Below are 17,528 nucleotides of genomic sequence, written 5' to 3'. Positions count from 1 at the left end.
ATGGTAAATTACATTCGATTGTTAAACTAAACTTACTTTCTAGGGATAAACCCCACCTAGTCGTACTGTAGTGTCCTTTTTTACATATGGCTAGATTTGATTTGTTGATATTTTGTTAATGCTATTTGCTCTACGTTCATGAAGGATTTAGTCTGTAATTTTTTTTCTTATATCTTTAAGTTTGATACCAGAACAGGTTTATTTTGAATTCATAAAATGTATTGGGAAGTGTTTGTTTCTTTTTGAGTTTTTAAAAGAATTTCTGAAAGACTGAAATTCTTTAATGTTTGATAGGGCTCACTAGTAAAACTATCTGAATTTGAAGTTTATTTTCTGGGTCGTTGTATATAATTATGAGTTCACTTTCTTTATTAAATATAATTAATTTTATTAGTTGTGGTCTTTTTGAGGAATTTACAAATGTGTTTTATAAGAATCTGTCCATTTAATCTAAATTATCAAATTATTATCATAGAGTCATTCACAGTGTCCCTTTATTATTCTTTTAATGTCTTTAGGATCTGTGATGACATCTATTTTCTACTGAAGATATTTATAATTTCCATTTTCTCTCTGTTTTTATTATATTTCATTTATCCACTTTATTTTTTCAAAGAAGCAACTTTGGTAGTTTTGGTTTTGTTTTCTTTTTTATTATTATCTGTATCTGTTTCATTAAATCTTGCCTTTACTTTTATTTACTTTTGATTCAGGCTTAATTTGACTATATTCTAGTTTTTTAGGGTCAAAACTTAAATATTTGACGTGAGAACTTTGTTTTCAAATACAAGATTTTTAAGTTATCAGTATATTTTTTATCATTGACTTAGCTGCTCCCACACATTCTGATGTGGCATCTTTTCTTTATTATTCAATCAAAATATTTTCTTATTTCTTAAGAAATTAAGACAAACCTCCACCAGTGTTGAGGGACCCTTCCTCTGTGCATGCTCTCTTCTCCGGTACCTTCCCTGTACATCCCAGCCACTAATATCTGAGCTCCCATAGCTGTCCTCTCAGAGCTCCATCTCCCTTCTCTGTGGCAGGAAGATGTCCCCAGCCTGAAAGCCAGGCAATTGTGGGATGATCAGAGGCTCACCTCAGTGTTTTTTGTTTCTTGCAAATATCAGTCACCCACTGTCCATTCAGTGCCTGAAAACGGTTGCCTCGTTTTTAATACTTTTATAGTTGTTTTGGGTGGCAGGGTAAGGCCAATTCCAGTTACTTAATTCATTGGCATTTGGTGTGCTCTAACATTTATTATCATTGACAATACCTAGGTGAACATCTCACACACAAACACTCACCAGTCAGGGTTCCCTCCTCACCCATCTATCCAGTGCTTCCCCAGTCCTGTGTTTTGCTAATGTTACTATATTTTATGTTTGTCATAATATCACTCTCCAAAGTGATCTTATTTTTACCATCAGCCTTCTTCCAATGGAAAGTAAACTTCAAAAAATTGGGTATCTTGTTTGTCTTGGTATCTGTTGTATAAAACAGAAGTCAGAAAATAGTACTGATCATGAATAGTTGTTGAATGTGGTAAGAAGTTAATGAATTAATGACCTTTTGGCCCTGGGTGGCTAGCTCAGTTGGTTAGAGCATAGCCCTGATACACCATGGTTGTGGGTTCGATCCCCAGTCAAGGCACATACTATAAGAAGCAACCAATAAATGCATAAATAAGTGGAACAACAAATTGATGTTTCTCTCTCAAATCAATTTTTTTTAAATAACCTCTTTTTGGGCTTTTGGATTATTTTTTAGCTATCATTTGCCATGAGTCAGTAAAAAAACAAAACAAAACAAAAAGCATTTTATTTAATCTTGAGACAATTTGACAGCTTACTTTTCACAATTTTTATACCAAATTACTGTGAGCCTTGAGGAACCCAGAACTAGGGCAGACTACTAAGTATAACCACATTTGTATAAATTATGTAAACCCAATAAGGATGTTTACTGATTATGTGAGCTCGGTAAGTTCTGTGAGGTCTAGGACAGTCAGTGTTTTATCTATCCTTTTCACTTAGAACCTTTTACAGTACCTGGGACATAGTAATAATGCAGTAAATATTTTTTTTGAGTGACTAAATGATTGATAATGTGACTTTATTTTCATTTCAAAACACCCCGTTTTTTTTTTTATTGTTATTATTCCAATAGTTATATGTCTGCTGAATATGTCCTGGATATGGTAGAAAATAAAATAACATATTAAAAAGAAATTCTAGTATGTGTTCTAAAAAAAGCCGTGAAAAGCAGGACTTGGGAAAGCAGTGGTCAGACTGGGCACGACCACACGCACGCTGGGGTCCACTTGGCCTTTGTGCTGCTGACTGCTTGCTCCAGACTAGAAAAGTGTCAGCCAGGTTCCCATCAGGTCACCTGATACTTTGTAATAAGTGCTCCCATGTTAAAGGGTTTAAAAGTATGTCTGTGTGTGAAGCAAACCACTTCCAATCTAATATATCTTTTTTTAAAAAAAAAATGTTTTTATTGATTTTTAGAGAGAGAGGAATGGAGAGGGGGAGAGACATAGAAACATCCTTGAGAGAGGAACATCACCGATTGGCTGCCTCCTGCATGCACCCCGACTGGGGATCAAGCCCACAACCCCGGCATGTGCCATGACTGAGAATCGAACTATGATCTCTCGGTTCTTGGGTCAACTCTCAACTGCTGAGCCACACAGTCCGGATGAATTTAATACATCTTTATTGTAAAGTTGCTCTAACTAGCCCATCGTATCTGGAAGTTATTCTCAACATTTTCCTTAAAAACATTAATACATAGCACAATTAAGACATTTGCTAAAAAATCCAATTGGAACCTAACTAAGTAAAGATTTTACATCTTATTGGTAAGTTTACTAGTTGCAGCATAACTTTAGCCACAGTTTCTCTATTCAAGTTTTGTCTTTGTTTTTCTGCTTTTCCTTCATTGTTGTTGTTCTCTTAGATACATGCCACGCTATGTTGGGTCAGTCCCCTGTTGGATCCTAGTAGATAGTCTATGTTTTTTAAAAAATGTATTTTATTTATTTTTTTCAGAGAGGAATAGAGAGTTAGAAACATCAATGAGAGAGAAACATCGATCAGCTGCCTTCTGCACACTCCCTACTGGGGATGTGCCCGCAACCAAGGTACATGCCCTTGATCGGAATTGAACCTGGGACCCTTGAGTCTGCAGGCTGACGCTCTATCCACTGAGCCAAACCGGTTAGGGCTACTCTATCATTTTTAATGAGCAAATTTCTGTGTCAGGATTTTTAGTTTTTGGAAAATGACTCTGGTTTTCTTAAGCAGAAAATGAATTTAACTGAGGGAGATTAGGCTCTCACAAAACAGGCACATAGACAAGAACAAGGAAGCTTGGGAGCCAAGGTCCTGGAAATATAAACTAGGTCACACTGCAGGAAAACCTGGGGCTTCAGCTAGCGCTGGTATGAGCCTTACTTTCTATATGCATAGTTAAATCTTTGTCATGTCCAAGTGTAAGCCATATTACTTGAATTTAGGTCACATGGAAGCCCCCCCTCCCAATTCCTGAGCTGCAGTAGAAAGAAGGCTTTCCCTTTCCTTTAAAGATTATTGCTATGTTAATAATACAACATGCAAACTCCATTCTCATCTCCCAATAAAAATAAAAATCAGAGGCGTGTGTTTGTTTCTGGTCAGTCAAAGCAAAGTAAAACAAACAATATTACATTGTCTCTCATATATTATCTCTATGTACCTGATTTTGGAATAAAGTGGAATAGTGGTTAGTGGAATGGAAGCATTAGAAATAGAAGAGAAAAATGGTTGAACTGGGTTTATTTTTGAAGTGCAAAAAGCAAATTAATAGGACAAATAAATACCATGCATTTATTATGTCAGAAAAAGCATGGTCTGTGGAATCAAGAAGTCAGGGGTTTAAATCCTACTTCTCCCTTTTAGTAGCTTTTAAATTTTTTTTTAAATTTTTATTGATTAAGGTATTACAAATGTGTCTTTATCCCCCCATTGTCCCCTCATCCCCCCCAGTCCTGCCCTCATGCTCACCCCCTGTTGTCTGCATCCAACCCTTATGCTTATATGCATGCATACAAGTCCTTTGGTTGATCTCTCCCCCTTACCCCCACCCTCCCCTACCTTCCCTCTGAGGTTTGAGCATCTGATCGATGCTTCTCTGTCTCTAGATCTGTTTTTGTTCATCGGTTTATGTTGTTCATTATAATCCACAAAGGAGTGAGATAGTAGCTCTGTGACCCGAGGCAAGCTCCTTACCTTTGCTGACCCTAGGTCTTCTCCTTCAGCCACTGGGAATAAGAACATCTGTCTCTCAGGTTTGTTGTGAAGATGAAATGAGAACATGTATGTAAAGCCCTCAGCATGACATGCTAATTTACTGTGGCTACTTGCCAAATACTCATTTTCTTACCCCTTTTCTCTAGAATGCTCTCCAACTCCTGAAACACCCTACTACAGTCACCCCTCTCGCATATGCTAACTGCATCCCCTCAGGAGAGTGATTGCTGTCAAACTCAGGCAGTGTGTACAGACATTAAGTTCCTTCTTCGGGAAATGGAAGTCATGATGGCCACCGTACTCCCTTCACTACTCCTTTACCATTCATTGCTCCCTTACACTCGAGTCCTCCTTTCTCATTATGACTAACCTGTGCCATTTGCAATATTTCCAGTTGTTCCTATTGTTTCTCAGTAACCTTAGAGATTCTCTTAAGGGATCAAAAAATTAATGCCGCATTCAGTTAAGAGTGGTAAAGATCATGTAATTATTGAACATTAAAATAAATAGTTAAATGTTTGAAGGGGAAACATTGGTTATTAAAGGGAATTTCTCAATTTATGCTAAAAATAGAAGAATCAGTTTTAAAAACAGGCTATTGTGTTTGAAATTAAAAGAGAAATAAATGTTATAAATTAAAATTTGTGAGAAAGTATTAAGAAATATGAAACATGGGCTTTGCTCTAGAAGGGTGGTTCTTGAACGTTACTGAGTCTAAGTGTAACCTAACGAACAACTATGTGCAGGATTCCCAACCTCACTCCAAAAATAGGGATTTGTTAGTTCTGGTGTGGGGCCCAAGAATCCACATTATTAACCACACTCTTTGGTGATTTTGATTACCTAGTCCAGAGGGCCTCCCCCCACCCAATAATACAACATGCAAACTCCATTCTGATCTCCCAATAAAAATAAAAATGACACAAAGAGTGGTTCTTGAACGTTACTGAGAGATCAGAATGGAGTTTTATTGGGAGGTCAGAATGGAGTTTGCATGTTGTATTATTAACATGGTAATAATCTTTAAAGGGAAGGGAAAGCCTTCTTTCTACTGCAGCTCAGGAATTGGGGGGGGCTTGGATGTGACCTAAACTCAAGTAATATGACTTACACTTGGGAATGATAGAAAGATTTCTTGAAGAGTTTTTACCCACCATGAATTTTTCCAAAAGGTGGAGGAATGGGACTGATCTCTGGACAGTAGCGGGCAGTGGCTCTTCAATAGTTATAAAGCGAGATAGCATACTAGTGGATGAGGACCAAAATGAGTTCATGAAGGTGTTCCGTCTGGCAAAAAGCAGGTTTAAAATGTTGTTTGTAAAGCCCTTGGGCTGAGCCTGCTTTCTTCAGGTAACTTGTTGGCTCTTTCACTCCTGCTTGTAGTCAACCAAGCTGTATTCACACGTAAGTGACATGGCTGACCCTGAGACATTAGTTTGTGAGCTTCAATATTTAAAGGATCCCCTTCTAAACCATAGAAAACTCAAGATATATGAGGTATGTAAGAGCTTCTTGGTGATGATTATTTATTACTAGAGGCCCGGTGCATAAATTCGTGCACAGGTGGGGACCAGGGGATCCAGCCAGCCCTCCCCAATGGGGCCCCATTGGGCTGGGCCAGTGGGCGGAGGGGCGGAGGGCAGTTGGCCAGCCAGCCCCGCCCCTGATCAGGGTGTTGGGGGCCGATCGGGGCCCGGATCAGGCTAGTTGGCTGCTGTAGTGCGCATCATAGCCACCAGTTGTTCCGGTCATTCCGCTGTTCCAGTCGCTGGGCTTTTATATATATAGATTTATTTTTTAATTGACTTTATTGGCCTGATACTGGTTAATAAAGTTATATAGGTTTCAGGTATATAATTCTATAATACATCAACTGTATATTGTGTTGTGTGTTCACCACCCCAAGTCAAGTCTCCTTCCATCACCATTTATCCTCCCTGTAATCTCTCCTACCCCCTTCCCTCCTTTCCCCTCCAGTAATCAGCATACTGTTGTGTGTGTCTGTGAGGTTTTTTTAATTTGTATTGTTGTTTTTGCTTAATCCCTTCAAAGTTCTAACTTGGCCAGGCCAATCTAGAGTTGAATTATGAACTATTTTACTCACAGGGCTGACATATTCCGAAGGAGTCTATGAAGGCTGCATCCCTAACCCGCTTCCATATTATATTGGCTGACTTCTCTGTTCACCCTTCTCGACTATGAGCTGAGTTTCTGTGCTTGCCTTTTCCTCAGAACCCAGAACATTATATAGAACTTAATAGACATTTAAAGGTTTGTTAAAATGAAAAGGCAAAAATGAAGAAAAAGAAGAGATGAAGGAAGGATGGAAATAAGGAAGGAAGAGAAGACAATGGAAGAATATAATGGAGGAAAGAAAAAGAAAATGAAAGGAGAATGGATAAAACAGGAAAGGAAGAAAAAAGGATGTGAGACTAGTTTCTTTTGTAGAAAATCTGGGAACATGACTAATTGTATTACCCTCATTTTAAGAAAATGCAAATGGGGATATGGCCTATTTTAATTGACAAAGTTTCTAGGTCATAATCAAAATCAGAATTTGGCATATTTGAACAAAGATGGAAAAAAGGAGAATCATTTGAGTATCAGACCGTGGGTTCTCAAATATTGATAGAATTGCCCCAGATTTTGTTTTGTGTCACTTAAGTAGTCTCCTGCTGGTTTTCTGAACTAAAAATGTTAAATGAATATTTTGGAAGATTATTTCAAGTTTGCAATTGCTAATAATGGAGCATCAGAAAAACACCAATGCACTATTTATATTTTAATCTAATCATAGGCTTTGTCACTATCTATGCACACAGTCTATTTTTGTGTTGGTCTATGTTTTCTTATTGGAAAAATAGCTTATAAGATAGAAAGATGCCATCTGTTGCTTTCAGAAAATTAAGCTCATTTAAAAATGATTACTCAGAAATCCTCTGTTATTTTGTTTATTGGCTTTGGTATCTCCTTTTAAAATAAAACTACCGAAAACATGATTCTTTAAAATCAAGTGAATTGGAAATCTATAGTTGTTTAGACATACCACTCCAAGTAATCTGGGTAAGAGAGTGGTGTGGAAGAAAGAAGCATCATGTATAAGGTACTCATCCAGACCTTACCATGATCTTAATACCTCTGGTAAGTTACCTAATTTTCCTGAGATTCAGATTTTCATCTATAGGTTGACCAAAGGGCTCAAATTCAATTTGTAAGAACTTAGAATTAATTGACAGTACCACACTATCAATTAATTACACATATGTCCCAGTCCCATTATCCAAAGGCAGAATGCCCTTGGGCAAGTAACTTAAACTCTCTGATCCTATTTTCATTATTATACAATGGAAATTATTAAAAATACATACTTTTCATGTTTTTTTGAGAAAATTAAATGAGAAACTGTATATGAAATAGATAGCAACTGCCACATAGCGGTACCGTCAATTTTTGTTGATGACCCTGGCCTTCTGGGAAATAACCTATGACTTTTATGTCTGATTAATTGAAGAAAAATAGGAATTTAGAAGTGAATGAAAAATGGTGGCACCTTCCCTTTTCTAATATTCTATATAATAAAAGGGTAATATGCAAATAGACGGAATGGCAGAACAACCAACCAACCAATCAAAGTGCAATATGCTAATGTTATGCTAAGGCTACTCAACCACTCGCTATGATGTGCACTGACCACCAGGGGGCAGATGTCAACTGGTCGCCAGTAGCTATGATGTGCACTGATCACCAGGGGGCAGATGCTCCAACCAGTAGGTTAGCTTGCTGCTGGGGCCCTGCTGATCAGGACTGAGCGAGATGGGCCGGACATGCCCTGGAGCCCTCCTATGGTCCCTCCCTGGCCCGATCGTGCACCAGTGGGGTCCCTCAGCCTGGCCTGTGCCTCTCGCAATCCAGGACCCCTCAGGGGATATTGGAGAGCCGGTTTCAGCCTGATCCTGCAGGCCACTCCCCTTGGGAGGGCGCCAGATGCAGGGCTCATGGCTGGTGAGCTCTGCTGCAGCAGCACAAGCCTCTCCCAATCGGGACTCATTGGGCATAAGCCCAAGGCAGGCACAGTGGGGCCAGGATGAGCGGGAGCAGCAGGTAGGAGCTGTAGGCAGCATTGGACTACGGGTTTCAGCCCGATCCTTGCAGGCCACCCAGAGGAGGGACCCCACCCATGCATAAATTTGTGCACTGGGCCTCTAGTCACTAATATAAGGGGAAAGATATGAAATTTCTAAGAAAGAAAGCCTGATTGATAACCTACCTATTACTACATTGTTAATGTTTACATTTTTGACATATATACAGGCAAATGAGTGAGTTAGATATAAAGCTTGCAAAATATACCAACCAGTCATTTAACAAATGCACTGAGCTCACAGAATGTTGAGCAGTCCCAGTGACATCAGCTACCCAGAGGGCTATGCAACATGCCTCCAGGGGGAAGATGAAGCACATGCCCCAGATACAGTTTAAGGAACAACATATCAACAAGGACAAATCGATAACCTATGAAATGAATGCCTAAGTGCTGAGGGGACCCTTTGTAAAGCTTTTTCAAAGCACCAAGATAACTAAAAGGATAGTAGCAGTATGCATAAAGGAAGGTAAATAAGACCATAACTAAATTACAGAGCACTTAAGGCCAGACCAAGAAACAAAAAAAAAAACAGTTTGTGAATGTTTGAATTTCTTCTCCTTCTTTCAGTTTTTATTTTGGTTGTGTTTTGTTTAAAATTCATATACAACAGTGTTTTATCAATAGGTTCTGAATAACTTGCCCCTTCTAGCATCACTTTGAATATTGTCAAAAATTTATTAAAATTATTGAAGTATAATTTACATACAATCAAATGCATTTATTGAACATTCATTTTTAAAAGAATACAAGTTTCTCAAAAGTAAGAATAGCATTTATTTTGTATTTTTTAAATTTTATTTATTAAATTGATTGGGTTACATTGGTCAACATGAACATGTAGGTTTCATATGTGGGTTTCTATGTTACCCACTAAGATCTTAGTGTTACCCACTAAGATCTTGATTTTGGACTAGTCATCCAGTATTAAGGAGAGACTCAGGAAATATAAGATGAGAAAATAGAAGAAAATGAAACCATTTCAAAACCACATTGATTTTAGTGAAAATCACCTAATTTCTAAGAGTATTTCAAAAGCATTTTCTGTATGTTTTGTTTGATTACTAATATATTTGAGGAGAAGAACTGGAAAAAATTATTTTAAGTATTTTTTTGTTCTGGAAATTGTTATTAGAATAAAGTTTCATACCAATGCAATAGAGTGGGTATTTCCAAAGCAAGTAGCTTTAAAAAATTCCTCACTTTATAGTCAGTTTGGTAGCTTGGAGATTATGTTTATAAACACGTCAATATCATTTGGTTGACAAATGTATGACTTCTTAAAATATCCTGCATGGTAGCAAAGAGACCAAAAGTGTTATCACTCATGGAAACATATTTGTTTTATAAAGGGATTGATTTGATACCTTTCAGAATATCCTTAACAAAGAAAAGAAGTCATTTTTTGGCATGAAAAGAAACATTTTGCATCCAGAAGTTGACTAAAGTTTAGTTTAACAAATACAGGATTTCTTTTTGCTGTACATAGAAATCTTGTACTTGTTAAACTAAACTGTAGTCAACTTCTGGAAATTGGATCAATAAATTAGAAAATTGTGTGTGTGTGTGTGTGTGTGTGTGTGTGTGTGTGTATTTATGTGTGTCAGTAATAACACCAAAATGACACTCCTATTTTGAATTGCAGAATAGTCATTTTGTGTCCCAGTATACGTGTCCTTTTTTTTTTTAAGGACTTATTTTGTAGTGTTGCTTTTTAGTCTGAGGTATGTGCTGGACTTCAGCCCTTGCCATTCTTGCTGCAATGGCACAATAGGATATCTTACTGCGGTATCTTTTAACCGAGTCTCCACATAACCCCTGGGAATACGTGAATCTCTAGTCACAGGTGCATGAGGATATATCAGTCTGTGGCTTGTTAGAATCTGTCTTTGCACCTGTGCCCATGAATCTACAGCACAGCCACTCACATGCAGACTCAGCACAAGCTCTCAGCCACTTCCTTCCCACTACTTAGAAAATAATAACAATAAATGTTTGTATATGTAGAACTAAATATAGTTGTAGTAGCTAAAAAATTCTAATAGTTATTAAAGGTTATCCTACAAGGACCAAGAAGCAAATCTGTTCATTAGTATCTTTCTAAATTTCTATTGGACAGAATTATTTGTGTGGCAGGTATGAGTGCAGTTAAGAGCTGTGAATGGTGCATGGCATTTTTCTCCTTGAATGGAAGTTAGAAATGCTTACAAAAGTTAAATGCCACATTTATTCATATAAACATAAATAGTTGAACAATTAGATATGGGGTAGGTTGCACCAAAATTAATCATCTAATTACTTTCCTGGGCTCTAGTGTCCAGACTCAGGCTACCACATGCTCATGTTGGTCACAGTCTCATAGCCTGTGTTTTGATATAGATAATGGTTGCTGCCGAGTTTGCAGCACCTCACATGTGGCCCCCAAAGGAGTTCCTCAGGCCCTGTTTCCTTCAGAGACATTGCAATCTTTATACCGGGAATGTTGACATTGACTGCAGTGTCAGAGCTCACTAAGGAAACTGTCCTGGATTGAGACCTTCATATGGATTTTCTTCTAGATCAGTGGTCGGCAAACTGCGGCCCCTTGAGTGTGGCTCTTCCACAAAATACCACGTGCAGGCACGCATGCACAGTGCGATTGAAACTTCGTGGCCACACTGAAGGGGCTAAAGAGCCGCATGTGGCTCGCGAGACGTGGTTTGCTGGCCACAGTTCTAGATGCTAGTTTTCCTCTGGGTATTGCCCTGTTGAACCTCATTGCCTAGGTACCCTGAGATGATTAGGAATAGAGTCAAAAATCCTCTGAGTGCTCCTAGTGGTCACCTACAGGAAGGAGAAAGGGTACACACTATCAAATGTGTGAGCTTTAATATCAATAATGTTTATGTATACTGAGAGCTCAAGTAGATCCATAATCACACGAAGAGGAGCATGTGCTGAACAGAAAGCGCCTTTTATGGGAAATAAACTTCAGCCTTCTGGCTTTAATGTTTATCAGCATCTTCAGAGGCATTTATGGCCCTTCACACATTTCTTTACTATTCCTTTATTGATTAAGTAGTGATGCCTTCTGGACCTAGGGCATGGTCCACTATTTTGTCATTAAAATGAAGGAATACCTTGTTTGTTGCAGGTTCGTTTCAAGCAGTTGGTTTGTGGGAATCTGAGAGACGCTGCTGTCCATGACATGTTGGAGTTATCATGATCAACTACTCAGTCTGGATTTCACCCAGTGGCCAACAGATCTGCATGGTAGACAGCAAGGGTTGGATTTTTAAGAAGAGTAAACCAGGTAAGATTTGAGAGCGACATCTGATCCTTTATCAGCAGTTCTAAGGCTCTAAGGCAGCAGTTCTCAACCTGTGGGTCGTGAGCCTTTGGGGGTCGAATGACCCTTTCACAGGGGTTGCCTAAGACCATCAGAAAACACATATAATTACATATTGTTTTTGTGATTAATCAATATGCTTTAATTATGTTCAACTTGTAACAACGAAAATATATCCTGCATATTAGATATTTACATTATGATTCATAACAGCAGCAAAATTACAGTTATGAAGTAGCAATGAAAATAATTTTATGATTGGGGGTCACGACAACATGAGAAACTATATTAAAGGTTCGCGGCATTAGGAAGGTTGAGAAACACTGCTCTAAGGGCTTTTGTGTGCTGCCAAGCTGTATTGAATAACTTATAGCTTTTGCATTTTTTTTCTAAGTCCACTGAGTGGGTTGTTAAAGACTGCTGATCCCTTGGATTCAGGAGAATATATATAGTAATAATTGAGTCCTTTTTCTCAAGCAGAAAGAGCAGTTCTTTTCGTATATGTGTAAAGCAGGCACAAGAATGCTATGGATGCTAGTTTAATGCAATAGCCAAAAATTGAAAGCTAAAGAGACTTCCTCTTTAACCCACTACTCTGAACCACAATGGAATAAACACTTGTACTTTTGAAGGTGCAGTAGAGAATGTGTTGCCATTAAATATTTATATTATAGAAATGTATCAGTTCATAGCATATTATCTTATAAATCACTTCAAGGTTACTCCAGTTTAGAAGATTATAGTATTATTCTGCCTTTTATTTCTTTGAAAGTATTTATCATTCTAAATTGTTCATCTAAGCATTATTAAAAATGGTGATACAATGACATACTCTATTGTTATTGTGACTTGTAGAATTTAAAATTTAGGTACTCTTTTCTACCTTTGTCTATTATGTTCTATAAACAATTCTTAACTATTAACCATAGTTTGATCAGATCCTCTTATCTTTCTCTTTAACTCTCTTCCTCCTCCATGATATGATTTAACCTTGTTATTAACAATTACCTGAGGAAACCAGTTATTCTTGCTCTCTGACCTTAAGACCATTAAATATTTTATAGCTTATTTGAATTTTATGCATTCAAAAGCAAGAGTTTATTTTAATATCAACTATAGACACAAAAAATATAAGTAAAATGCATTAATTTAGAAAAAATAAAGGAAGATTATTCTGGGCCACTTGACTTTTAAAATGTTTTATTTATAACTATAGTTTTCTTACTTTCTGAAAATAAACCAAATGGAACTCAGTCCATAAGTTATAGCCTACAGTAATCATTTGGATATAGATGTGAGCTTGCTTCTAAAGTATTTGAAAATAATTTCTTTTTCTAAAGTTTAGTAAATACCACTTCCAAATCCCCTAAAGACTTACTTGTCCATAAAATTATTTCTTATGAGAATACTAGCACAAAACCCAAGTAGTCACAATATTCAAATTTGTTGGAAATAGTACAGATCACGGCAGAAATGAGCTGAGTTGGTAGATGATTGTTGGTCCTGTTGAGTGGCAAGGGGGGTTACGCACATTTAGAAGAGTTCTGCCAACCTGCCAATAAGAGGGACATCGATATGCAGGGCACATTTGTGGGCTAAAACTCAATCCGGTTGCATGCTTCATAGCATTAGCATCTAGCAAATGATTATAGCAAGAATGCTTCATGGAAGACTTCCATATCACTAAGCTTTTAAGACTGATTCACTGAATCCAAAACAATGTCAGCCTGATGTTGATTTCAGTATTTTGAAGAACATTGGGTCCCATGCTAAAACACCATACATAGACAGAAAGAAAAAGGGGAGAAGGAAAAAAATTAAATCTATTGAGAAGGTAAATAATCATGTGATAATACAATTATTTCTGTTTATTGATATCATCACAAAATGCTCTCCTCTGTCAGATATGTATTTTTATTCTTTAGAAAAATCGTCTTTCTAAAGAATTTGGATAAGTCATCAATGTAGACAAGAATGTACAGGTATTCTTGGCCCCAGTATTAGGGAACACAGCTTCCCTTTCCTCCATACAGCCTTTCGAAGAGCAAACTGTTGACTAGGAGCGCAGACATAGTAAGTCCCACGGTCCTGGATGAAAACACAGGACTGAGAAGGGCCCTCTGCACATAAAAAGCATTAAAGTAAATTGATGTATTTCCCTAGTTAAGTATATGTGACTTCATATGTTTTCTTTTAAAACAAATAGAAAATTTATGTCCTCCAACTTTATATTAGTTTTGCATTCATTTTTGTTCTTTGTTGTAAGAATGACAGGTGCATTTTTTTTTTATGGTGATGCATGTAAAAAGAGCCTCAAGAGTTCCCAATTCTGTTTCTCAGAAGTTTATAACAAAGCCATAAAAACGTGCAATGTTCCTTCGCTTAAAGGCATTTTTTTTCTTCTTAGAGCATTTTAAAGCAAAGGTTTGCCCACCTCAGGATTATATTATATACAGGCATGTACATAAGAGGAATAAAGACAGGTAAGAATGTGAGATTTTTCAAAGCCCTGCTGATAATAGCATGCCCCGTGTAATGGGATATGCAGTCCCCAAGGTGGTTCAGAAAAACATTTAAGTAGCACCTGTGTATGCGGGGTGGCCCTCCCTCTTTGCAGAGAGCAGTGAATGTTCTCACCCGTGCAACTAATCTCATTCTGAGGTCTCCTGAGAACAAAATCTTGAAAACATAGTTGAGGCAGCTGATTCCATCATGAAAAGTCTCATGGAATCTGTAAGAAAATGATTCCGGCAGGCGGTGGGGGTGTAGGAAAGGCAGTGGTTGCAGAAAGAAAAGATGAACTGAGAGCATTCAGTTCTGTGAGGGCAGCAATGTTGTGTGTTTCTCGTCTGCTGGATCAGCAGTGGACAGTTCCTGCCCATCCCTGATCCTGTGTGTCTCCACCTTATGCTGACTAAATGGATGTCTCTCAGGAATAATTAGTAAAAAAAAAAAAAATCTGCATTTGCAACATTTCCTTTTTTAGAAATACTTTGAAAACTCTTCATGCATAGAATGAAAATAATCCGCCTTACGTGTTTTCCAGTACACACACGGGTATACAAACACACAGAAACACACGCTAAATTCTCTCCCACCACGAGCTTGAAATGAAAACTCAGCTCCTGTTCCAGAATTTATGCTTCAGTTAAGATGGGGGCAGCTGCTCTCCTACTTTGTTTCCCTTTGGAGACTTTTATCTCTCAGGCTTCATCCTTCCCTTCATCGTTTTACCAGCACATCCATCACTTGCTTCCCTCCTCAGGAACACAGCACACATCGCCCCACACCGTTTTATGGCTAGAAGCAAACCTACCCTCCTTGGCATGTACTGCTTACTTAAACCTAATTAAGCCATTCTGCTGAAAATATCACGTCCTTTCCATCACCACGCACATTTGGTTAAAATAGTAGGAAACACTTTAAAGCTTGAAAAATAACTGGGGAAGAAAGCCCTGAAAGACACACAAAATGAATGAAAGCGAACTTCAGCCCAGCCTTCTTTGGCACAGTCCTCCAATGAGCCAGAGCACATGAACACCTCTGCCAGCGGAAACAACTAACTCACAGCGTCACTTTCACTCCAATTATTTCATTGAAAGTTACCATTGTCATAGGCTCCCCAGTAGGACAGCAGACTCATCATTTTGTATGACTGAGTCATCTATTTTCAGAGAAGTTCTCTTATAGTCTGGGAAAAATCCAACAATTTCTTTTGAGTAAGTGTACTCAAGGAAATGTAGCTATGACTCACCAAAATGCAGTATTCTTGAGACCAGGGTCGTTGTCTTTCTTCTCTGAGGCCGTAATCATAGAGCTGCATACATATTCAATACCCAGAGCTGACTAGGGAATGAATGAGTGAAAATCAAAACTTGTGCTTCAGATCAAAATCATAACTTCTGTGTTTTTAACAGTAGGAAATATCTCTGTCTTTTGTTAGGAACCAATTGGTATTTGGTTCATCCTGACCATTGCTAGATCAAGGGTATCTTATCCTCTTATAGTTTACTGCCCTTACCTAGTAATAGGCATTTTAAAATCACATAGTGACCTGTACTATTACCTAAGTATTAAGGGTATAAAATATTTAATGTAAAATACGGGAACAAAAAAACAGATATTCATTCATTAAATGTCTCATTGCCTTTATAAAGTATGGTTTTCTTTCACATGCTGTCACAAAGTTTGAGTTTTTACTTTTATAGACCTCAAGTGCTTGAGAGAGAAAAGTAACATTCTGAATCTTTGCATGCTGTTGGCTGTGGATTTCTCTGGGCAGAAGTCGCTGGAAGGCTGAATCCTAGCCAGCTACCCTCTTCTATTTTGAAGAGGCAGACTATAGCAAAATGTGGTTGAAAATATACTATCAGGTTAACAGACATTGACTTTAAGTAAGGCCTAGAGTGAATCCCAACTCTGACACTTAACATTTATGTGATCTTGGGCCTCTTCTTATCTCTCAAGACTCAGGCCTCCCATGCACGCACTTTATTTGGCCTCATTACTATTGCACAGTGTTTGTCGCACCCTGCCATGTGTATCTGGCCAACTGTCATTTGTCTTTCTTGACCCCAACATCTGGTTCTCTCAGTAGAATGCAAGTCCTCTAAGGCAGGGACCAGTTCTTATTCATCTCTGTTTGCATCTCACAGAACTGCCAAGTGTATGCCTTTTGCTCTCAATTATATGAAGACTAACTCAGATAATTCTTTGTCAATTCTAATGACTGGAAATCAAACCCTATTCTCCCATTTGCCTTTACATAGCTGAAGTGCCATTATGAGATGGTTGAAAAGAACAGCGAGTTCTACAATGTCTAGTAAAAACGTTGTGGGCTGGAAAATATGATGTAAATTATCAGGATTGAAAATATGAGTTCTATCTCCAGCAGTGGAAATATTGCAGATGGAATTGAAATGTGACTCAAAAATGTGATTTTATAAAAATGATAGCGATTCAAAGTAGATTGAAAACTAATTGTGATAGGAAAGTTTTAAGGGGTTAAATCTATTTCCATGATTCTATGGTCCTGGAATTTAGCTAGGCTTTAAATCTCAGGAAATCTCCTCCAGTATATCCTACTTGGATTAAACCGTCATCCACATCACATATATGCCATCTCTGTCTAGACTTCTAATCTAAAAAGTCTTAAAATTGAAGACTAACCCCTCACAATGTTAGCTATACCTGTGAGCAAGTTTGTTCCCATCATTCCATGACTTAGTAAACTGTACCTAAAGTCTTGGATGTCAACATTCTTCTTTCTTGACACATAATTTTCCTAGTTCTGCCATGCAAGGGAAAAGTATAATAAATAGAACCACAAGTATTACAAAAAATCCATATGTAATAATTGAGGTACAAAGGGTACATTATTTCAGTTATTGGGAGTTAGACTGTAAGTATTAGAAATGTCATGGGTGTGCAGTAACTCAAAGCACTGTACGTGGGCTGTAGAGTTGGCTGCTAGCAAAGCTGACACACTGGAAAGGCATCAACAAATTTCCAATCCCAGAATCCCAACTTCTAGTAATTCTCAAATTTGTACCTAGTTCTCCTTCCCTGTTCCTAAGCGTCTTCTGGACATAGTTAATGCAAATTAGATTATCAAAGCTGATATAATGTAAGCGAAGGAAGTACAGTTATTATAATACAATGTCTAGGCTACCTTATAATAACTTTTGTTCAAAACTAGAGGCCTGGTGCAGGGATTCATGCACTAGTAGGGTCCCTCCGCCTGGCCTGCGGGGATCAGTGGACC

General features: G+C 37.8%; 1 protein-coding gene across 1 annotated transcript in view; it reads left to right on the top strand.

The window, feature by feature from the left end:
• The first annotated feature begins 11,573 nt into the window (after positions 1 to 11,573).
• LINGO2 (leucine rich repeat and Ig domain containing 2) overlaps positions 11,574 to 17,528 on the top strand; it is a 308,461-nt gene continuing 302,506 nt past the window's right edge. The window contains exon 1 of the mRNA XM_036331321.1: positions 11,574 to 11,728. The gene's annotated coding sequence lies outside the window, so the exon portion shown is untranslated. The remainder of the gene's footprint in view (positions 11,729 to 17,528) is intronic.

Source organism: Myotis myotis, unplaced genomic scaffold (genome assembly GCF_014108235.1).
Source record: "Myotis myotis isolate mMyoMyo1 unplaced genomic scaffold, mMyoMyo1.p scaffold_m19_p_12, whole genome shotgun sequence".
In the NCBI taxonomy this organism is placed as follows: domain Eukaryota; kingdom Metazoa; phylum Chordata; class Mammalia; order Chiroptera; family Vespertilionidae; genus Myotis; species Myotis myotis.
This window is presented reverse-complemented; position numbering and strand designations above follow the sequence as displayed.